At 40.8% G+C, this 24,684-nt stretch overlaps 2 long non-coding RNA genes across 2 annotated transcripts; one reads left to right on the top strand and one right to left on the bottom strand.

Annotated features, from left to right (window-relative positions):
- Positions 1 to 8,019: 8,019 nt before the first annotated feature.
- LOC117661608 (uncharacterized) lies at positions 8,020 to 11,672 on the top strand. Its single transcript, XR_004590070.2, has 2 exons — positions 8,020 to 8,577; positions 11,446 to 11,672. It is a non-coding gene; the product is annotated as an uncharacterized LOC117661608 (long non-coding RNA).
- A 3,484-nt stretch (positions 11,673 to 15,156) lies between these two features.
- Positions 15,157 to 18,322, bottom strand: LOC117661609 (uncharacterized). The gene is made up of 2 exons (XR_004590071.2): positions 18,192 to 18,322; positions 15,157 to 15,306 (listed from the first exon to the last, which is right to left on the bottom strand). It is a non-coding gene; the product is annotated as an uncharacterized LOC117661609 (long non-coding RNA).
- Positions 18,323 to 24,684: the final 6,362 nt, after the last annotated feature.

Below are 24,684 nucleotides of genomic sequence, written 5' to 3'. Positions count from 1 at the left end.
CAATTTCTAAAAACCCACACATAGTTTTTGAGAGAATCCAATTTTCACTTCTAGAATCTCTCTATTGAGTAAGGAAAGAGGATAGAAGCACATTGTCACAATTTTAAAAGAGAGAGAAAAGATTTTTAAAAAATCTGAAAAATCATGATGAAACAAGTAGAGGGGAACTATCAAGGGAAGAAGAACTCATTCCTTGAAAATGTTTTAAGGTTTCTTAGAGATACGAATAGCATTAATTGGAAAGCTTCTTGAAAAATAGATCTACTTATTTATTAATGATATTATTTATTTATTTATTTATTTTTATTAAATTTATATGCCGCCCTCTTCCCGTAGGACTCGGGGCGGCATACAGAATTAAAACATATAACAATAGAAACCCTAAAAGCAGCCAATATAAAACCCCAAATAAAATCTCATAGCAGATCAGGGAATTCGCTGAAACAGCCATGTCTTCAGGTCGGTGCGGAAAGTGCGGAGGTCGGGGGCCGTCCGGAGCCTGATGGGTAACTGATTCCAGAGAGTCGGTGCGCCACTGAGAACGCCCTCATCCTGGGGGCCACCAGCTGACATTGTCTGGCTGATGGTATTCGGAGGAGGGCAGCCCTATGTGACTGCACAGGGCAGTGGGAGGCCGGTAGGAGGTGGTCCTGCAAGTATCTCGGGCCCATGCCATGAAGGGCTTTATAGGTAAGAACCAGCACCTTGAAGTGGATCCAAAGAACAACCGGCAGCCAGTGCAGCTCGCGCAGGAGAGGTGTCACACGGGAGTAATGAGAAGCTCCCATAACAACCCGCGTGGCTGCATTCTGGACCAGCTGGAGCCTCCGGGTGCACCCCAAGGGCAGCCCTATGTAGAGGGCATTGCAGTAATCCAGGCAAGAAATAATGAGAGCATGAGTCACTGTACGGAGGGCATCCCTGTCTAGGAAAGGGCGTAACTGGCACACCAGGCGAACCTGTGCAAAAGCCCCCCTTGTCACGGCCGTCAGATGTTCCACCAAGGACAGCCGAGAATCAAGGAGAACGCCAAGGTTATGAACCCTTCCAGAGAGAGACTCCCCTCCCATCTGAAGTGATGGGGCAGCTAGATCAGGAGATGCTGGCATCCACAGCCACTCAGTCTTGGAGGGGTTGAGTCTGAGCCTGTTTCTACCCATTCAGACCCGTACCACCTCCAGGCACTGGGACACCACGGAAAGGGCATCCTCGGGTTGGTCTGGGGTAGAGATGTAGAGCTGAGTATCATCAGCATACTGATGATACTCCACCCCAAAACTACGAATAATCTCACCCAGAGGCTTCATGTAGATGTTAAAGAGCAGGGGGGAGAGAACCGACCCCTGCAGGATCCCATAGGTGAGGGGTCTCGGGGAGGATCTCTGCCCCCCTGTCCAAACAAACTGCATACGGCCCGAGAGATAGGAGGAGAACCACCATAAAACAGTGCCTCCCACCCCCAACCCCCAGAGCTGTCGCATCAGGATACCATGGTCAATGGTATCGAAAGCCGCTAAGAGGTCAAGTAGCACCAGAATGGAGGAAAAAACCCCATCCCGGGCCCGCCAGAGATCATTCACCAGGGCGACCAATGCCGTTTCCATGCTGTGCCCACGCCTGAAACCCGATTGGTATGAATCCAGATCATCAGTTTCCTCCAGAAATTGTGGAAGTTGATATGCCACCACAGACTCAACAACCTTTGCTATAAAGCGAAGGTTGGAGACAGGATGAAAGTTGTTCAAGGAGGCCGGATCCAGAGCAGGCTTCTTGAGGAGGGGTCGAACCACCGCCTCCTTAAGTACGGTGGGGAAGACCCCATCCCTTAAAGAAGCATTGATAATTGCCTGGATCCAGTCTCCGGTCACCTCCCTGGTTGCCGTAACAAGCCAGGAGGGATAAGGGTCCAACAAACATGTGGAGGCCCCCAGTCTACCCACAATCCTGTCCACTTCATCAATGGAAACAGGGTCAAAGTCAACCCAGATGTTACCTTCAAGACTAGCTCCCACTTCCTTGTCGGATCCTGCCCAGTCAGAGTCTAATCCCATCCGGATCTGAGTGACTTTGTCTTGCAGAAACTGTGCAAAATCCTCAGCACTGCCTTGTAAGGGGTCCTCCCTCGCTCCCTGATTGAGGAGGGAGCGGGTTACCCGGAACAAGGCTGCTGGGCAATTTTCTGCAGACACAATGAGAGCAGCGAAATAATCCTGTTTCGCAGCTTCCATTACCACAAGATAAGACCTAATATGGGTTCTTAACTGTGCTCAATTGGATTCGGAGTGGGACGATCTCCAACAGCCCTCCAGGCGTCTCTTCCTATGCTTCATCTCCTGTTGCTCCACGGAAAACCATGGAGCTGTCCGGGATCCCTGTTGGTGGAGAGGCCGCAAAGGGGCGATTCGATCCAGTGCCCCAGTGGCGGCCCATTCCCAGGCATCCACCAGGGCCTCTGGCGAATCGCCGGTTAGGTCAGTGGGAAATGTCCCAAGCTCCGTCAGGAACCTATCAGGGTCTATCAGGTGCCTGGAGCGGAACCAACGAGTCGGTTCCGCCTCCCAGCAGTGCGGGTTGATGGACGGAAAGTCTAGCTTAAGGAGGGAATGGTCGGTCCATGAGAGGGGTTGGATGGAAAGTTCACCCCTACCCCGAGCATTTATCCACTGCCCAGAGACAAAATTCAGGTTGAGTGTGTGCCCACCACTGTGAGTAGGGCCTTGTACAACTTGAGTCAGGTCCATGGCCGTCATGGAGGCCATGAACTCCTGAACCAGCTCAGATGTCTCATCAGTTGACGGGAGATTAAAATCTCCCACAACCATCAGGTTGGGGAGCTCAACCGTCAGTTTGGCTAAGACTTCGCGCAGTGCGGGCAGGACTGAGGATACACAGCTGGGAGACATATTAATGTGCAGCATTCACAGCTGAGTGTGGATAGTGGATGAAATGGATAGAGGAACAGTCCTCTGAACTTTGATGAATCCTGCTCAGGATGGCCAATGGTGAGAGATGTTGGAATTTGCAGTGCAGCAAAATCATGAGTACCTAGCCCCATATTACTCAGCCCTAAGCTAAGTTCAATTTCACATTATAGTAGAATTTTTGTCCAAGTATTTGGATTTCAGCTCACATGAGCCTTAGCAGGAGGTTGTGCTAATCTATAGTCTAAAACAATTACAAAGTCTCTTGCCTTAATAGCAACTCCAGAGTTGGTTAATTTTTGATTTCTCAAGAATGATATGGGTCCAATAATTAAACAAATGAGTCTATAGCCCGTTGGTCATTCCTACGATGCATTCTTTCAGAACATTGGGAGGTCAGGATTATACAAAACAGAGTGAAATGTGTCTAGCAAATATTCCTTTAAAAATTATTCACATGATAACCAGGAGTTTGCACATTGGAAATGTATGCTGCTTTCTAGTGTCACAAATCATCAAAATAGTACATACCTTAACAAACTGGGAGAACATTGAGTTTCCCAGCTGAAATGACAGAGGTTTTGTGATGGTTTGTCAAACTGGTTAGCTGGATTTGAGACTATATTGGAAGAATCAGAAAAGAGAACTGAGATTGCAATCTGATTGGGGTTAACGAATCTCATTGGATAAATCTTAAATTTAACTTTATTGTCATTGTACATATATACACAGTATAACCATGCAACAAACTTCACTTAACACACAAAGACCAGGCCCAACACACATAACAATCCCCAAACACACCCTACCCACCACAAATTCCCCGCCCCTGAATTTGGCTGCTTTCTCTGTACATTATAAAGTTGATCCATAAGAAGCAGAAGATGCATGCATTGTCTCTGGACAATGATTGGATCTGTAAACTCTACCATATACAACTCATATAAGGAAGCTCTACAAGTTCCTGAAAAGGCAGCAGTTAAGTAGAAGGATTAGAATATTTGACTTCTGGTGACATTGCAAACTTATCCCTCTATTTTCATAGAATTTGCATGTCCTATGCAAAACGGGATATTCTAGGACAGAACCTCAACAAAAATATTTTAATCAGGTAGATTTAAAAAATAGCAATGCATGCCAGTATGATTCAGTTTTCTTAATTTTGTCAGGCTGGTTTTTTGACAGCTATGCATTGGAAGCGTTATGGACTATAAGCAGCACAGTTGCCTACATGAAGCTGAATCTGCAGAAACAGCTTTTCATTTCTTTGCAGGAATACAGTGTGGTGCCCACTTGTGATATCAGGAACATCAGCAGATACACACAGCCCACATTTATCCCTAACATATATATCATCTAGTAGTTTTTAGGTCGCCATAACCCATGCTGCACATTTCAATGAATTGCTTCCACTCTCTTCCAGGACAGAAACATTACAATTTAAGGACATGATTTGGTCATTCAAGGGTCCTTGGGTTGTTGAGCCTTCTATTAGTTGTCAGGGCCTGTGAAAATTCTTCTTCTAAATTCTTTGTATGTTGGGTCTGAGTTAAGGATTTGGATACCTTAAGCCCAATATGTCTTTTGTTCACGATCCCCTGAACTGTGGTTGGCATGGAAAACTTCAGATAGCACCTGAAAAATGGAGCTGCTCTGTTTCGTTCACATATCTGTTAGGCCTGCCAATCATAAGGGCTTCATAGCAGCTGTTAATCCCTCAATACTTCATACTGCAGTGAAGGTTGGGTAACTTGGGTTACTCTAGGATCAATCCCAAAGCTTGGTCCCATCTTAAAAACTGGTGAGAGCAATCAACCAATGGAATAGCTTGCCCTCAGAAGTTGTGGGTGCTCCATCACTGGAGGCTATCAAAAAGAAACTGGACAACCATTTGTCTGAAATGGTATAGGGCAGGGATGGGCAACTGTGGTCCTTTTACAACTTGTGGACTTCAACTCCCAGAATTCCTGAGCCAGCTTGGCTGTCTCAGGAATTCTGGGAGTTGAAGTCCACAGGTTGTAAAAGGGCCACAGTTGCCCACCCCTGGTATAGGGTCTTCTACTCGAGCAGGGGATTGAACTAGAAGACCTCCAAGGTTCCTTCCAATTCTATGGCTGTTCACCGCCCTGAGTCCTTCGGGAGTAGGGCGGTATACAAATTCAATAAAATAAAATAAATAAATAAATTCTATTATTCTATGTTTTATGGTCTTTAGCCATGCAATTATTGCTCAAGAGGATGGATCTTAACATTGCTCCACTAGGTTCAGATCTTCATATTTATGTTCAAGCAAAGAACTAGACTGCCTTTGCTCTGTCTCCGCCTATGACCGTTGCCCCACCACCTCTGCTTCCATCCATCAATTGTCATTCTTTTGGAAACTGATCTAGGATGACTCTGCACAGCTCAGGTGTGATTTATGACAGGTGGAGGTTGGACGGTTGGAGCAGGTTAGACAACCAGCCTTAATCTTCTGAGCTTATGAAAATGAAGTCAACAAGCTGATGATTAGGGAAAATGTGAATTGACACACAAGCACCTTTGGGGTTTCACCTCTTTGATGAAACTCCATTGCATAATTCAGCCAATTATGAATTCAATTTACAACCCAGTTTCATGAACACGACCATATTTAATACTCATTTCATTTGACAAGCTAATTCTTTCTGAATATACCATTACCTTTTAAAAATTCCTCCCTCCCCATGACTTCACTTAAAAACCTGCTTGATGTATGCAATTTGTTAGACACCTGTTGATGCTATTAATCATCTGTGTGGAACCTGTCAGAAATGTTATGTTTAGCAACGACATCTGTAGAGCAGAAGCCATGTGGCCCAACTTATCTGCTTGTGCACACTCATCTTCCACTGTGGCTTTATCAGCTTGGTCCTTCAGCCCTCAGGGCTGTTAGCAATAAATTCTATCTGTGAGACTAATGGCAATTCTTCTGCCTTTTGAAAGCTTGCTGTTAGGTTCACTACTAATTGCTTTTCCTTCACTGGATTTCACTTTTTCTTTCTTTCTTATGATTTTACAGCATGCTGAAAAGCCAGCTGTGTTCAAGTGGCATGCAGCTCCCAGCATACTAAAGCTGTCCCATCAAAACCTGGCAGCACAATGGTTGATTTTTCACATTGCTATATTTATATTGATTTATTAATTTATTAAACAACTTGGCTCAAATGAAAACATACAATATCATCAAGAGAGTAAAAGAATGGAAATGGAAATGGGCTGCTCACGTAGCAAGAAGAACTGATGGCAGGTGGACCAAGGCAGTCATAGAACAGATCCCACTTGATAAATTTCCCACAAAAAAAGACCTAAAACAAGATGGATTGATGACATCAGCAAGAATTGCGGGCTCAGTTGGCAAAAGAAAGCCCAGGACCACATAGGATGGAAACGTGCAGAAGAGACCTTCATCCTGCAGTGAATAAACAAAAGCTAAAACGATAATATATGTGTTTGTGTGTATGTGTTTTAAGAGCTGAGGTGGCGCAATGGTTAGAGTGCAGTACTGCAGGCTACTTCAGCTGACTGCTAGCTGCAGTTCAGCAGATCGAATCTCACCGGCTCAAGGTTGACTCAACCTTCCATCCTTCCAAGGTGGGTAAAATGACCCAGATTGTTGGGGGCAACAGACTGACTCTAAACCACTTAGAGAAGGCTGTAAAAGCACTATGAAGTGGTATATAAGTTTAAGTGCTATTGCTATTGCTATTAAGGCAAAGATTTGAATGTTATCCCAGGAAGGCCTCTTGGAAGCATATAATTTCCATTGTACCCTTAAAACCTCTGGGGGGGGAAATGTCTGCTGAATGTGCTCCATCCAGTTTGCCACAGAAAACTGACAAAATTTGGAATTTTGTTTGTTGGGAGAGGGAGGGAGAGTTGGACGTTTTAAAGGTGGGATTGGAAAAAATTGCTTCTCCAAAGCCTCCAATTCTCATTCCCATCTTTAACTCTCCAAATCATTTAAAAAAAAATAGCAATGTCCCTTTCTGTGACATCGTCACTGTCTCCTGCAACCAGTAGTGGGTTGCCCCCGGTTCGGACTGGTTCTACAGAACTGGTAGTAAAACCGGCGGGAGGCTCCGCCCACTGACCCTGATGTCATCAGAAGTTATCTGCGCATGCTCAGAAGCAAGGCGCGCACGCGAGCAAAGCAAGCGTGCTCGAGCAATCCCATTGAGAACCGGTTGTAAAGGTAAGTAGAACCCACCCCTGCCTGCAACCCTCTAAAAGTTCAGGAAACCTAATGCTAGTCTCTGACTCTTTAAAGATTACCCACTCTATTTTAACAACAATTTTCCAAGTTTTTGGAAGAGACTTGGGGACTGAACAGCCACCATTGTGCATATTGTGTTTTTCACTCCTTGATTTGATTTGATGCCATTAAAAATATATATATATCTTCATGTCTTCAGACTTGCCTCCTCTTTTCATACATTTCCATCATTAAAGCGGCAGAGCCTAGAATTTCTTGGTTTGAGGAGCGTGTGAATGAGTTGGTACCTGAATGTCCTGGCTTTTTGTAAAAAATAAAATAAAAAATAGCATGGATGGAAATTTGCAGCGTGAATTAATGAGAGATCTCATGAAGGAAGGAGCTGAAGCTGAAATCTTCAAATGCCCAATATTGTATAGTGGGCTTCAGTAGGCAAGAAGCAGACCAGCATGGCTACAACAACATTTATTGACTCAAAACTGGAACTGAGGAACAGCAGGCAAATGCCTGTAATTTTTAACTTTAGGCCCACAGGATCTTAACCAATCACAGTACCTGAAAAAGCCCACCCAAATATGAATTTATCAAGTTTCCTTCCAAAACAGTTGGAGTCAACAGCCAGGGTCATCTAAAGATTAGTTCACTCTAGCAGGGCTCAACACAACCATTTATACTCAATACATAACACCTAATATGATTGGATATCATATTATCTCAGACAAGGAAACTTTAAAGGAACTGGGAAGAAAGGTGGGATATAAATGGACAGCATCATATGTGTCCTTATGCATTGTGAGATGCCAAGAAAGGCATTGTGATGTCATTGTATGTGGATTTTTCTGGCCCTTCCTCCAGTTTAGTAGCAGCATATTTATTGGAGAGATACAAACTGGCATATTCCGCATAGCCAACTTCTAAACACGCTCCTAATGCCTTATGAATATGAATAGTGCTTTATCCTAAGGATGTAACACAGCACTTTCAAGTGTATCTAATCAGTTCTAGGAAATGTAAAAATAGCATCTAATTAGGCCCACAGCTCATTTGTGGATTATAGGTTGTAGGTTGTGTTGCCTAAAAAAACGTGAGGACGATGATCTCACCAGGCCTCTGGTCCCTATCTAGCTAATTGGCTGCCTCTTTCGGTTGGGTTTTGTTTTTAAACAAAACAATTAGGAAGTTTACCCTCTCTTCTTAATTTGAACCAGAGCCCTGACTCAACAGACTCCGGTCCTCAGGGCTGGGTGGCAGGTCCGACTCGTATCTTGTCTGAGTTGAGCCTGTGTTTTCAGACATGCAACTGAAGGGGTGGGACTGGAGGCACAGGTAGGGCTGGAGGTTTATTTATTTAGGTACTTCTGTATGTTGAGGTTGAAGATTCAAGACAGGTTCTGTCTCGTCTCCGAGCAATTTAGTTTCAAGGTAAGCCGGGACTGTGTTGCATCTTCCCTTCTCCTCACTACCACCTCCACATCCTTTCCATATGAATCTGAACACACAGGCAGGTGGATTAGACATTGAAATGGAATTGCATGCTCCCCTCCACATCTCAAACCACCGGACTAAATAGTCTCCCCTGCATTAACCAGCTTTTTTACATTGTGAATCTAAGGGGAACAATAAGACCATGCTTAAAAATCCTGCATATATAGGTAGTTACTTGGTGCCAGCTGTGCTTGTTGCAAGTAAAATGAGACTGGTGAGTATTAGGATGCCAACCTCCAGCTGCTTTTTGGTTTTGTTTTGGTGTTAAACAGAGACATTTTGCATTATCAGAGATTCACAATCAGAGGGAGGCTTCTAAACTCATTCAAGAGCAGAGGCCTAAAATCCCTCATATTAATTTAGGTAGCCTAAAGTTTGGATGAAGCATGAAGAAGCATACAGGCTGGGTTAGAGTTGCTTATATGCCGTTTCCCTGTTTAAAATCCTCACATATTCACACCAAAGAAACGGGGTATGCAAGGTTTTTTTTTAGTTTGAGGATTGCACGTGGCCACTGAGTTTTTCCAAAATGGTGGCAGGGCCAGGATAATATTCTTCATTTGATCTGATCCCCTGAAATTCAGTTTAATTGGTTGTATGACATGACTAATATCACTGTCTTTGAATGAATTTGTTTTTCAGATTCATTAAAAATTAGAGTCCTGAAATTAGTTTTGAAGATGTCCCACAGACTTATCCAGGAGATGTGAGGGAATATAAATCTCTGGGACTGCCAGTTGCCTCCATATGAAATAACGCATAAATAATCCACCTCAGTGACTTGCTGGTATTCAAATAGGGAGGCCTGTGATGATCTAATTCTCAGTATTGAACTCCCTTTACCTTACCGATTGATCAATAGCTAGCTCCTGAATTATAACCACTAGTTTCAACTGTGTCAGTAATATTCAAATGATTTTTGAAACTTTACGATTTCAGAAAGCAAGACAGATTGGGAAACAGTGAACTGGGATTAATTTATTTGTTTGGAACTCTTTCTGTCTTTAGAACGATTTCTGTTGGAATTTATTTATTTTTTTCCCCTTCCACACAAGAAAGATGTTTGAGAGAATTGGGCAAACATGGTTTGAAAGGGAAGTAAAACATTGCCAACAAAGAGACTGGAGTGTCTTTGTGCTATTTCATAAGTGCTTATGCGGTCGATCAAGCCATTTAACTCTGACATCAATTTAAATTAGAAAACCCACATTTAATCAGGGAGAGATAACCAATTTGCAAGCTGAGACTGAGAGTTTCTGTAATCAGGGAATGATAAAGTCATTGGCATTTCTGCTAACATGCATTATTTTTAACATGGGAATATGTCAATGCTTAATTCCAAAGTGGAGAAATCTAATTACAAATACAAAGCACCATGTTGCTGACTTAAAGATAGCTTTTGTTACATAGCGCTAGCTAGTAGGGAGGGCTATGAAGCTTTCCCCTTTTTAGCTTTGCTTTGTTCTTCATTTTTTTCCCTACCATTTCGCTGGATTCAGCCCTGTTCAATACTTTCTCCTAAATAATTTTCATTAGTATTTCATGTCACACTCGGGTTTAGGAGGGATGAATCCAGGCAGAGACTGAAGAAGTTCAATTGCTCTGCATTTTATAGATATGAGGCTAGAGGGAGTGACACTTCTAAATCTATTTTAGCAGATGAGGTTCAGCAAAGACTACAATATTCATTGTACAGTTGTTAAGTACTTAACTTTCAAATTGCTAGCTTTATGAATTGGAAACTGGAATAAGCTCAATACTATAAGACTGTATTCAGGCCAAAAACCTTTTCATTAGGAATTTGCCTGATTTTTATAACTTTTATATACAGGTAGTCCTCAACTTACAACATTTCATTTAGTGACCGTTCGAAGATACAGCAGCACCAAAAAAGTGACTTATGACAGTTGCAGCATCCCCATGGTCATGTGATTTACATTTAGATGCTTGACAACTGGTTCATATTTATGACGGTTGCAGTGTCCCGGAGTCATGTGATCACCTTTTGTGATCTTCTAACAAGGAAAGTCAATGGGGAAGCCAGATTCACTTAACAACGGTGTTACTAATTTAGTAACTGCAGTGATTCACTTAACAAATGTAGCAAGAAAAATCATAAGATGGGAGAAAACTCACTTAATAAATTTCTTACTTAGCAACATAAATTTTGGTGCTCCGTTGTCGTAAGTCGAGGACTACCTGTGTACCAAATTTTTTTTGTAAATATTTTTTAATAAATACAATAAATGCAGTATGGGTATATTATAAGCAGAGCTCTTGCATGTTATTATAAAGCAGAGGTCTTCAAACTTGGCAGCTTTAAGACTTGTGGACTTCAACTCCCAGAATTCTCCAGCCAACATAGCTGGCTGAACTCCAATCTATCTGAAAAACAAGGAAAGGAAAGACAACAATTTCTCCCAATCAAAAGACAAGATGTTACTTTATAACAGAGGTCTTCAAACTTGGCAGCTTTAAGACTTGTGGACTTCAACTCCCAGAATTCTCCAGCCAACATAGCTGGCTGAACTCCAATCTATCTGAAAAACAAGGAAAGGAAAGACAACAATTTCTCCCAATCAAAAGACAAGATGTTACTTTATAACAGAGGTCTTCAAACTTGGCAGCTTTAAGACTTGTGGACTTCAACTCCCAGAATTCTCCAGCCAACATAGCTGGCTGGAGAATTCTGGGAGTTGAAGTCCACAAGTCTTAAAGCTGCCAAGTTTGAAGACCTCTGTTATAAAGTAACATCTTGTCTTTTGATTGGGAGAAATTGTTGTCTTTCCTTTCCTTGTTTTTCAGATAGATTGGAGTTCAGATCCAAGCATTCCTAGGAAATGCAGGAAGATCATTTTCATGGGGTTCATCAGAAAAATGCACCGTAAAGCAGCTTAATATTAACTTACTTTTAATTATTTGCACCAAACCCTAACCCTAAACCTCTGCATAAATGTTGACTATGAGTTCCATGTCTAGATCTCAGTCTCTCATGGACATTTTTTTTCATTAATAAAAGATAGTCCTATGGAGTCTTCAAAAGCGAGCTTCACTTATCCTTCCCCAAAGCTGTTTTACAAAGCCCACCGCCCCAATGCTTTTCTAGTCAAGCAAAATAGCAAACTTTGTAGACCTCTTCACTGCAGCTAAGCTAGCAGCACCTGCTCAACATTAGTAACTACTATAAGAAAGCATACTATTGGCCTGTGTGCTACTGACCAACCCCTTTAGCAGGCTGTCCTGGAGAACAGCCTTTCCAACTTCTCCAGCTTGCTTTCATGAATGCTTTACTAGGTTTTTGCACAGGTGCCATTCTGCTCAGGACCCTCTGAGTCTTGTGTTAGGCAAATAACAAAAATAACAAGCTTTGGGGCAATAGGAACTGCTTCACTGAAGCCAACTGCACTGCCACCTTCACAACAAGAGTCATATCCCCTGTGTCTAATACAAACAAACAAACAGGGCCTAAGGCCAAGAAAAGAGCTGCTGTAATAATAGCCAGAATACTGAAATGGCCTGGGATGCATACAGAGACCTGTTTGTTTGCTTGTTTGTTTATGCAATTTTCAGTCTTCATGGTTTCTAGGCGATTTACATTAAAATATTAAATAATAACTGCAGGATCCAATATGGGTTGGTCACCAGGACCAAAGGTTTTGTCTTCCAACTTTTCGGACTCATGCTGGAGCCCATCCTCAGGGAACTTCTCTCAGAATTCAGATTCCAGCATGAGTCCAAAAGTTCAAAAACCTCTGCTCCCAGTGACCAACCCAGATTGGATCCTGAAACATTATCCTGGGACACATGTATCTGCCTTCATTCGCAGAATAACTATTATATAATAAGACAGTTATAGTTATGTATGTGCACATGTTTGTTTATGCATTTATATATCCATGCACCCATAAAGAGAAGCTCATATACAAGAACCTTCACTGGCAATTATTGGGATTTTGTGACACTCCTATCAGTCTCCAAAGGCCAGGTTTCTACTCATCATTCTCAAGCTGTTTCATAGAAGAACGATCGCTGACAATCCCCAATGAAAGGTCAGGACAAGAAAGGATTGGGGAGAAGAGGAAACATTAATACAGTTGCAGTGATTGTGAAGTTGTGGGGAGCCTGGGTTAAGATGGGGGAGAGAATGGCTGGAGCAATTGATGTCATTGCAGATGAAGTTGATGCACAGGGAATATGACTCCAGTTTGGCAATTGGAAGCTGTAGGGGCAAGTAGTGTCACGTGTATTGTAACATCATGAAAGAAATGACACATTGCTCGTATATCAGGGGTGCTATTCAACAGGTTCTGACAGGTTCTGGAGAACCAGTAGCGGAAATTTTGAATAGTTTGGAGAACTGGCAAATACCACCTCTGGCTGGCCCCAGAGTGGGGTGGGAATTGAGATTTTGCAATATCCATCCCCCAGGAGAGGGGAGGGAATGGGGATTTTGCAGTATCCTTCCCCTGCCACACCCACCAAGCCATGCCCATCAAGCCACACCACGCCCACCAAGCCACGCCCACAAAACCAGTAGTAAAAAAAATTGAATTCCACCACTGTTATATATGATACATGTAACACCATTGCAGATTCTACTGGTGACCTGCCTACCCTCCTTCCCTCCATTCTCAGGACTTTTTTCGCCCTTCCCAGCCATGATCCTAACTACAGAGCTTAGAGAAGCTCCCTTGGAGGCTTCTATCATTTACTAGTTCCAGCTATGCGGTGAGTGGAGCATTGTGGGGACCACAATACTCCTCCCTATCTGAGTCAATACTAAAGCCTGGGACTGAGATTGCTTCCACACAACCCTTTTTTCACTCTTTGGTTTTCCCAAAGCAATTTGAATTCACCATGTGATACTTTAACCTCCGGGAGGCCAGTTTCAAATATTGGAAACAAGCTGGGTAAAAATCAGCACTTTTCTCAATTAGAGTGCAAAATCACCACTGGATCAGTGCTGCATCCGAGCATGATACAAATCCATTTATCTTGTCCTTGTCTGCAAAGGAAAATAATTGCTTCATTCCCCCCACCCATCTCCAAGTCTTCTGTATATGCTTTATGTATTTGCCTGGTTGTTTTTTTTTAAATCAGCAGTAACTGCCCTGAGCTCTTGTTACGAAGGAAGAGAGGATTGCCAATTAAGACATTATTATTCTTCCTGCATGTAAATCCCCACTGAAAATAATAATAATATGTCCAGGTTTCTTGATAACCCACAGTATATATATAAGCAGGAAATTCAAGCTAGGCAGGGAATATCCTTTTAAAACCCAGGAATTGTGTAAGGGATCATAAATGCATCAGAAAGATTAATATCCATTTAGATGATTTTTGTTGTTCATGAAACTTGGAGGCAACATGCAGGAAAAAGTTTCCATAGACATGAAAATAGCTCGTTTCCAAATTCCAAGCTTTGCAGACATTCAAAGTTGCAACTTCCAAAAAATAATATTTGCAATTCATGCTGAGCAGTGGCTGAGCTAGAATGTCAAGGTTCTTGCATAACTACAGGAGCTTAAGAATCAGACGTTGTGGGGTGGTGGCGATTGCTTAATAAACTGCAATATTCACCCCCCTCCTCAATTCTGACTTTCATAATGGCACTTGGCTGATAACTGTCTTGCATATTTAATTGATGTTCCTGGCACACATCTTTTTTTTTTTTACTGCCATAGTTTAATTAAATTTGATCCAAGCTTTACCAAACCCACAACACTTCTTGAAGGGATCCATGGCTTTATATATACTAAATTTTGTGTTCTTATTTTGTCTCCTTTTCATTATATGTCTGGTAAATGTAATAAAATGTTCGGAGAGAACCATGAATGAAACAGCAATAATCAAAGATATGTTTTGAAAAGTAATGCCATACAATAGTCAGATACTACATTTCTGAAAATCCATGCAAAATGAAGTCAAACAAGACAGAGGTCCTATTAAAAGACTAGCTAAGATGGGCTCTGGAATTTGCTTAATTCACAGATATCCAGTTTGAAAGGTGTTTGACTTGGACATTTTCCTTGGGACTCAGTACTCAGACTATCTAGTTTATGCAACGTGATAGAAATATCGCAAAATAGCTACAGGCATACTTGTCTTACTCACCTACATTACACTGTGAGAACACATTCACCTCTTGAAAAGTTTCCAAAAGTTTTAACTGATGTGCATTTTGTAGATCACTTTTAGTCACATTTGTTTCTGATATCAGCAACATGATTTGTTTCTGGGACTGATTCATAGGATTGAATTGTTTAAAAAAACTATACCAGGAGAACATTTCTGAAAAATTTTCCCATATGAACCAGACTAAGATACATTTTACAAGCTATGTTATATATTCTGCTACTAAAACTGTTTAATTGATGAGATGGCATTGACAAAATATTTTTTTAACAATATCTTCCTGATGATTTTTTTCCAAAAGGAGCTGAATTAGGACCTACCCTTGGGAATACTTAAATGTTATATTAACTATTTACATTATTTAAAAATATTATATTCTGCTTGGCTTTTTAGAACATGAGATTTGTTTAATCGCTTGTTAAACAGTTTAGTTCTCTTTTCCTCCCCGAAACTATTCTTTCATTTTTCTCTTTTGATAATAGAAGTAGTTGGTTTGCTTGAGTCCCTTGGCACACAGCTCCTTGAGGGTCCCTTAAGTGAAAAAAGTAAGATTCTACATTTAGGCAAGAAAAACAAAATGCACAGGTACAGTATATGTGGTACCTCGCTCAATAGTAAGAGGGATCTTGGGGTCCTAGTGGACAACCATTTAAGCAGTGTGCAGCAGTGTGCAGCAGCTGCCAAAAAAGCCAACACAGTTATAGGCTGCATAAACAGAGGGATAGAATCAAGATCATGTGAAGTGTTAATATCACTTTATAATGCCTTCATAATGCCACACTTGGAATACTGCATCCAATTTTGGTCGCCACAATGTAAAAAAGATGGTGAGACTCTAGAAAGAGTGCAGAGAAGAGCAACAGAGATAATTAGGGGACTGGAGGATAAAACATATAAAGAATGGTTGCTGGAACTATATATGTCTAGTCTTATGAAAAGAAGGACTGGAGTGACATGATAGCAGTGTTCCAATATCTCAGGGGTTGCCACAAAGAAGAGGGAATCAACCTATTCTCCAAAGCACCTGAAGGCAGGACAAGAAGCAATGGATGGAAACTAATCCAGGAGAGAAGCAATTTAGAACTAAGGAGAAATTTCCTGACAGTTGGAACAGTGGAACAACTTGTCTCCAGAAGTTGTGAATACTCCAACACTGGAAGTTTTTAAGAAGAGATTGGATAACCATTTGTCTGAAGTGGTGTAGGGTTTCCTGCCTAAGCAGGGGGTTGGACTAGACGACCTCCAAGGTCCCTTCCAACTCTGTTATTCTAAACTTCATATAGAAAAAAGTCCAAAAGATAGTATGAAATTGCATCTTTAAATTTTAAAAAAAAGCATCAAAGCCCTATTCAGCCATGAAATTCACTGGGTGGTTTTAAATTAATAGCTATCTCTCAGCTTAATCAAATTCACAGATTTTTTGTGGTGATAAAGTGATGAAGCAATGCCATGAGCTCCTTGATAGATGAGCCATATAAAAACATATTTTGAATGTAATTCTACCATCAGTTATACTAAAATCCCACCTGCTTTCTTCAGGCAAGTACCCGAGGACAATAGAATGACTAATTCCTTGGGAGCAGCAAATTGGGCTTAATCAGGAGAAATTCCCAGCAGAGCGTGGATTAAGGATTTATAGGGCAATCCGACCTATCATTTCCAAAAGCTTTGATTTTTCAAGTCTCAGGTGCACCTGGAGATCTAGCAGAGTGACTAAGTTTGGTTGTGGCAATTATTAATGCCCACTCTACGATTAGGGTAAGTTTAGTCATTGAAAAGTTTCCAAGGAGGAAAACTGGGAACCCTCTCGGTGATGTGACCCTTCTGTGCTTCCATGACTTTAGGTCATCAAAGAAGAAGAAAGGGTTGTGGAGTTTTTGTAGAGACTGGAGTACAGGCCAGAGCCCTCTTTCTGTCTTCACAGGGGAAGTAAGAATCACCCTCAAGTTATAAACTCCAAGAAAAATCAGAATCAAAGAGTTGGAAGGGACTTTGGAGATCTTCTAGTCCAACCCCTGCTCAAGCAGGAAACCCTGTACATTTCAAACAAGTGGCTGTCCAGTCTCTTATTAAAAAGCTCCAGTAATGAAGCACCCACAATTTCTGAAGGCAAGCTGTTCCACTGTTTAATTGTCCTCACTGTTAGGAAGCTTCTCCTTAAGTCCAGGTTGCTTCTCTCCTTGATTAGTTTCCATCCATTGTTTCTTGTTTTGCCTTCTGGTGCTTTGGAAAATAAGTTGCCCCCTCTTCTTTGTGGCAGCCCTTCATACACTGGAATACTGCTATTATATCACCTCCAGTCCTTCTTTTCTCTAGATTAGCCATATCCAGTTCCTGCAACTGTTCTTCATATATAGAGCCTTGGTGGCGCAGCAGACTAAAGTGCTATTAAGTAGCACCAGCTGCCTGCAATTACTGCAAGTTCAAATCTCACCAGGCTCAAGGTTGATTCAGCCTTCCATCCTTTCGAAGTAGGTAAAATGAGGACCCAGATTGTGGGGGCAATAAACTGACTTTGTATAAAAAAGAACACCGCTGGGGGGGAGGGGCGGGCGAAAGCCCTACTAAGCAGGTATATACAAAAGTATGAAGGCTATTGCTTAACGCATTGTAAGATGTCCTGAGTCTCCAGAGAAGGGTGGCATATAAATTGAACCAATAAATAAATAAATTTAGTCTCCAGGCATTTAGTTGCTTTTCTCTGCAGTTTTTCCAAAAAGTCTCAATATCTTTTTTTGTAACGTGGTGACCAAAACTGGATGCTATATCCCAGATGTGGTCTTACTAAAGTTTTATAAAGCAGTACTAATACTTCACGTGATTTTAATTCTATGCCTCTGTTTATACAACCAAGGATTGTATTAGTTTTTTTGGCTGCTGCAGCACACACCTGGCTCATGTTTAAGTGATTGCATTTAAGTGATTTTAATAAAACCCTCTCCCCCAACACCTGTAGCAGTCCTTGCATTGTTGAATTACAATTATCCCTGGCAAATTTTTAAGTGGGACCGATTGAGAATTCAAAGATATGTCTACCTAGAGAATTGCATAATATGGCATAACAGATCTCAGCCTTTCCTTTTAAGCATATGGGTGACTGCATTTTTGGGTATGTAAATGGTTCCAGCCCCTCCCCCCCCAAAGAATATATATATATGATTTTCTGACTCAGTGGAAAATCTGAGTTGTCCTTGTGAAATGTCACATTAACCCCATGCTGCAGCTTTTGATCACACGCACATCACATCCGCCCACATATAATACACACCCACTCTATATGCACTTAAAGCCCTTTAGAACAGGTAGTCTGTGGACCGTTCCTTTGATATTAAAAGTCCTTCCTTTCCATTTATGTCTCAGAAACTACAGGGAAGAAATATTTTTCAGGTGTGGAAATTTCCAGGCAAGGTCTTCACCTGTGTTTCCTCCTTTCCTCCCTTCCCAGGCTGAATGAAGAAAAAAGCTTGCGTGCAAGGCACCGATGAGTAAACAGATGTTGGCAACGTCAGTCCTGAGGGTTTCCCTTATTAGGCCCTTTGTTACCACGGTAACTGCCAACTACAACCTGCAAACAGTTACCTAAACCCCATGATGCATTGCCAGCAGAACTCCCACAGAGGGAATTCTTGTTTATATTTCGGTTGCTTAGGCAACCCCATTCAGGCCGCTGTAATTGGGATGCGGGTGTGCCTGAATTTCAGGAGTGCATCTGCGTCCTTTGCTCTCCAAAAGAGCAAAGGACTACTATGAGTCATTAATAGCTTTACAATCTTGGCTTTAAATCATTTTTGTTTCCTTTTAAGTGTTTTATTAACAGGAGAAAAGAATTCCCTAAACAACTTATTACAAGACCTTTTTTTTTTTTAAAAAAAGGAAGAAAGTATCTCTTTCTTTTTTGGTAGAGTTTAGACAGTAATCAGAATAACAGAATTGAAAGGGACCTTGGAGGTCTTCTACTCCAACCCCCTGTTCAAGCAGGAAACCATATAACATTTCAGACAAATTGTTGTCCAATATTTAACAAAAAAATCTCCAGTATTGGAGCACCTACAACTTCTAGAGGCAAATTGTTCCACTAATTAATTGTAAATTGCTTCTCTCCTGGATTAGTTTCCATCCATTGCTTCTTGTCCTGCCTTCGGGTGCTTTGGAGAATAGGTTGACCCCCTCTTCTTTGTGGCAGCCCCTTAGATATTGGAATACTGCTATCATATCACGCCTAGTCCTTCTTTTCATTAAACTAATTGTAGTAACTGGTTCAGTTCCAAGCAGGGAGAAAGACACTGGAAACATGGCGGCTGATTGGAAAGATGGTTTATTGATGGACAGGACCATATGGGTTTGAGGTCCTGGGCAGCTGAACACATGGAGTAGAGAGTGAGGATTATTTATACCCTCCCTTGGGCCTTGCCCTTGAGCTTCCTGTTCCTGTGGCAAGAAATGTGTTCTATTGGCTATAGTCAGACTCCCATGGAGCCATGTGGGGTCATGTTTGTCCGAATCAAGTTTGGTTGAAGCCTGGAGGATGATACAATGTCCCCAGGTGATTTTGCAATGCAGTGAGCCCTGCTGCTAGATAATCCCATTATGTCCTGGAGGGTCATGTCTTAATCCCATCACCCAGGTTATATTTCTTTCTGAGCATCCACGTTATGTTAGCTTTGCTTATTATTATTGATGCTCAGGGGAGGGATGATAGGAAGTTATAAGGAGGAATGGGAGAAACGCAGATGGAAAGTTTTCTTCCTCTGATTCTTCCTGAATAAATATCCTTTGTATCTCATTTTTTGTAATCAAGGGGAATCTCCCGAAAGACATGGCTCAGATTCATTTAATGGGCATGTCTAATTCTCTCTTATTTCCCCTTACTCCAGGAGTCATCTGATTTTGATAGTCACATCCCCACTTTGTACTCAGCCCATCACTTGTATGGCCCACTCACTGTTCCCTGATTGCAAGAATAGGTGATGTCCTCCCATTCCAGGTCCATTGCAAATATGCCCCATGCTTGTGTCTTCCAGCTTTAATTAAAAAATAAGGGTTTTTAAATTAAAGCTGGATATCTTAACCCCTTCAGAGCAGAGAGTCTCATTCTATTCTATACCAGCCTTAGCTTTGATTGGCTGCAGAGCCTGCCAAGCTCCTTCCCCTTCAGTGGCTGTTTGCTGCCCCGTGAAGTCATTTTGTCCTTGGTGGTGTTTTCTAATGGTTGACATTTGCTCTTTTTGCTTTGTTTCTTAGTAATCTTGTGGTGGACGCAGTGATGGCCCATTAAATCAATGAACTATCCTCAACCCTAGAAACATAATCCTTACGTCACCCTGTGGTAACCTTTCTGTTCCTAACCAATATGGGTGAAAGGTGGTCTCCTTGCTTTTTCACTCCCACCCTACAAAATTGTCTTTATTTTTAAAAAACATGTTTTTTTTTTCAAATAGATAAATAAATCTGAAATATCTGTTCTTATAAAGAAGAATATTTGTAGCTCAGGATTGAAACTTTGGTGCTCTCTGAGCTTGGTTGTTGGTTTTTTTTGCAGACATTTCATTAACAGACCAGATAACATCATCAGAGCTAGCAAATAAGGAGTCCTCATATCTTGTCTTCATATCTGGTCTTCCTTGCTACAAAGTAGAAAAATGACCAATCAGGTCTTACAATGGAGTTTCTTAAATTGGCTCAAGAAATGGCTGGAGGCAGCATGGGAAAGAAATTTAGACTGCAGTGTGAAATTGTCTGCAGTTCAAAACTTCAAATTAATGTTTGCCATGAGAGCCATCACAACACAACCTGAAAAGCCTCCAAGACACACCCAACAGTTTGTGATCTCTAAATCCTGTCCATGGCATTCACATTTTACTAATGTAAAAAAAAAAATGATTTGCCATTAACCAGTCTGTACTTACAATACATTGATGGGAAGGGAAAACTTGCATTTAATAACACTAGAGCCAAACGAATATATCTATTTCAGTTCCTGAGTAAAACATGTGATGTTTCAAGGCAATCTTTCCTTTACTTTCTTCCAAGTAAATCTGAAATTTGAATTGGAAGAATAAATGACTGAAAAAGCCACAGAAATCAATATGAAATACCAGCTAAGATTGATTTTATTGTCTCTCCAGAAAATAATACTATGTTCCCTTATATAATACAGCTGGTGTGGCTATGGAAGTAAGTTTTCAAAGATACATTGTATTTTCATTTTATGTTATTGGTCATTGTTTTCTCAATGGCCTCGACATATCAATTTAACAGAGGCAACTGGTTTCTGCTGTGATCTCTACTAACTAAAATTCATGAAATTATGCTTGTGCTGAACTGGCTCTTCACATGTTCTCTCTGTATTACCGGTATGTGGCATTTGCTGTTCTTATTTCTAGGTGACTAGCTTCAAACCACCCAGCTGGCTTTCATGCCTAAAGTGCACTAGAACCCACAGTCTTCTCATGAAGTATCTTGCTGTTGTGTTTTCTTTCCTGCTTCAAAACTTACATCACTAAGTACATTCTTTGTCACTGGCAAAAATGTCATTTAATATCATACTGTTTTTATAGCACCTTTGTTAAGATTGCCTGGATTGGCAACAGAGCGAGATGCCCTGTGGCACAAACCACTGAAAGGAATGGCCATTAATTTCCCCTTCATTTTCTAGAAAAGGAAATCTTTGAAGTGACTGGATGACTTCATACTTCCAGTTGACTTGGTGTGAATGCAGGTTATAGCCAATATTGCAGCATCTAATTGCCTTTTGTGGCTTCTTGCATTCCATTAGATATGGCTGAAAAGACTGTAAAGACATTCCACTATTAGTCATTGCTTATGTCAAATGAAGACATAATAGATGGCATCAGGAAGACCAAAAAAATAAATAAATCCTGAGGTGGATTGACGCTACTGTACACATCCGGATTTTTATTTCCATTGTAAACAAAAGCAGGATTTAGCTTGCATTTATAGATGCTGAACAGACCAAAGACATCTTTGAGTATAAATATATAAAATAATCTGGTGGAATGTCTTATCAGAATCATTATAATCTACATTATTCATTAGTAAATATTGTTCAGATAAGAGTATATGTAGAGTATATTATAGTACAAAGGACACATAAAGAGGCCATGCCTTCTATGCTCTACATAGAGAAATAATATGAATATGTTTCTTTTAAAGGCCATGATCATGTAGATAAAACCGATCTATTTCAAGGACAGATAAACAGATCCTGGTGAAATGTAACAACATGATTTTTCATCCGAGGTTTCAAGGATAGCTATTCACTTAAATAATTCATACTAAAAGTCCTCAAACTGTAGAGTGTAATAATCACACTTGAGATGTGAACTAATCTGTAGCTTGCCAAACCTTAGGTATGTTCTTTATAAAATATTTTTGTCAAAGATTCTGCTGGAAATAAAGTTGGACATCCTACTCCCTTATTACTTTGCAATACTATAAACATTAAAATTAAATCTGGATTGTGTTAATCAAAGATTCACCGTTCAAACTCTGAGAAAAGTATATTACTAAAAGTCTGCACAAGTAGCAGCAATGACATCTTTAAACAATCCCACATTGGAGTTATTTGAATTTTAAAGGCTGTAGCAGGGACATTTAGCTATCAAAGAAAAAAAAGCAGAATAAAAAGATTCCTGAATTTATTTAAATTTTTTTAAAAAGCATCCATTAACTACAAGGAGAATTATAAAGAATTGTGATTTTTCTTGATTTTTATTTTTTATTTTTTTTTGCCACCGTGGAATACTATCCTAGGGGACAGAAAAGGGGCAGGGTTTTTGTTGTTGTTATTTACCAATTTGCATCTTCCTATCCACAAGTTTGCTGTGCCTGAACAAAAATAAATGCCACCAGGAAATTTATTTATTAATTTGTCTATTTACAGAGCTTATAGCTCCTCCAGCCAGCTGATCATGGCCTGTGTATAACTCCCCAGTATGCAACTGGGGTTAAAACAATAATACATATTACATTAAAAAGGACAGTAATCATAAAACTGAGAGTCATAACCATAATATTGGGTTGAGGTGGCTAGAACAATAGGCTTCCATAGTGGCAATTTCTCACTAGGGAGGCATGTGGGGAGCCTGCCCTACTGAAACTTATCAAATGCTATTTGGTGAAGAGGTGGAAGTCTTTAAGATGATTACTAGCACCTTGAGTGGCATTTAGAAATTAATTGGCAGCCAATGAAGCACTCAAAGTAGAGCTGTTACAAAGGTGTCTTAGGTTGTACCCATATCACTACTGTTGCCTCCATATTCAAAACCAGCTGTAGTTTCACAGAGTTCTTTAAGAGTAGCCTCATGTATAGTCCAATCAAGAGGTGACTAAGGCATTAGTAAGTAATGTCCATTCTCCTTTCACTGGCACCTAAGATAGAGCTATGAAGATGCCCTATTGGTCATAGCTTTTACCTGCTCATCAAGCAAGACCTATGAGTTCAAAAGGGGTCCCACATGGGGAGCCAACTCCACCTTACTAGATAAGATAGAAGGTGCCTTAACTGTGCAGCTATTCCTTGCAGGAAAATTCTTACATAACCGAATATAGTTATAGATGATGAAGATAAAAATCCTGATGCGCTGAAGTAAAACAAATGTTTTTGGAGTCTTTTGTCTCTGTCTCATGCCTTTTTCCTGATAGAAGAATGTATCTAATTTAAATTCATATATATATAATTTCAAGACAAGTAATTTGGATTCAGGCCTATTGACTTACAGGTAGTCTTCACTTTCCAACCATACATTCAACAACCATTCAAAGTTGTGACAGTGCTGAAAAAATAATTTCATAGCCCATTTATATCCTTTGCAGTGTCCCTCAATCATGTGATCATCATTAAAGCATGCAAGAATTGTCCTGTGCCTGACCTGTGGTTTTTTTTTTTTGTCTCCCCTTGCAGAGTAGAGAGTTTGGAGAGAAAGGGATTACAAGAAATTATTATTTCACGGAGTAGGAACCCTTTGAATTCGCTTTGAATTTTACTTCAAGAAAATGTCATTATTCCTATTCTCAAGAACAAAAATCAGAACTCAAATCTCAGCTTGGGGTTTTCCATGTCTGGATAAACCTGATGTTAATTATAGGCATTTTAGGATACAAACAGTGCAACCACATTAAAAGCAGCTGTAGAGTCAATGCTGTGAACTGCATTTTACCATCATTAATAGCTTTGATGTAAGAGATGCAGAGGAGAAAAATTATTTCAGGAAGTGGTCTGTGGTGATTCCATATGCTGGAAGGGATCTGTGGTTTCAGTGGCATCATCAAACTGACTGGCATTTGCCTTCCCAATGAAATGATTTAACATGATTCAGAGAGGGAGGGAGGGAGGGAGGGAGGGAGAGAGAGAGAGAGAGAGAGAGAGAGAGAGAGAGAGAGAGAGAGAGAGAGAGAGAGAGAGAGAGAGAGAGAGACAAAGAACAGCTCAGTTATGCACCTTCCATTAAGTACTACTCATGCACTGTGCTTTGGGTGGGGTTTGGAACGAGCGGAAATGGTACTGTCCGGACTAGAACTGCAGGCAAAATGGGAATGGTTAGCCACCAGATTTTAATTTTTTATCTGTACTCTGAAGCCACAAAGGATGACTAATTAATTCAAAAGGGCACAGCCATCTGATATTTTTTTTCATAACTAATTTTTAATTTCCACCCTTAAAAGGGGTGGGTGGGGAGTTATTGGTTGGTTAGATTCTGCAGCTTCATTTCCTTTCTTTTGTATTCAATCAGTTCAATCATGTCTGATTCTTACAGACTGTGTAGGCTAATCCCTGTAGATTGGTAAGGTTTTTTTAGAAGTATCTAATATTGCTTTCTTTCTAGAACTAAGAGAAAGTGACTGGCCCAAGTCATCCAGTTAGTTTTGTGCCCAAGGTGGGACTAGAAT

The sequence above is a fragment of the Pantherophis guttatus genome, chromosome 2 (genome assembly GCF_059756535.1).
Source record: "Pantherophis guttatus breed Tessera chromosome 2, ASM5975653v1, whole genome shotgun sequence".
Lineage (NCBI taxonomy): Eukaryota > Metazoa > Chordata > Lepidosauria > Squamata > Colubridae > Pantherophis > Pantherophis guttatus.
The sequence above is the reverse complement of the archived record's forward strand: the minus strand, read 5'-3'. Positions and strand labels throughout refer to the sequence as shown.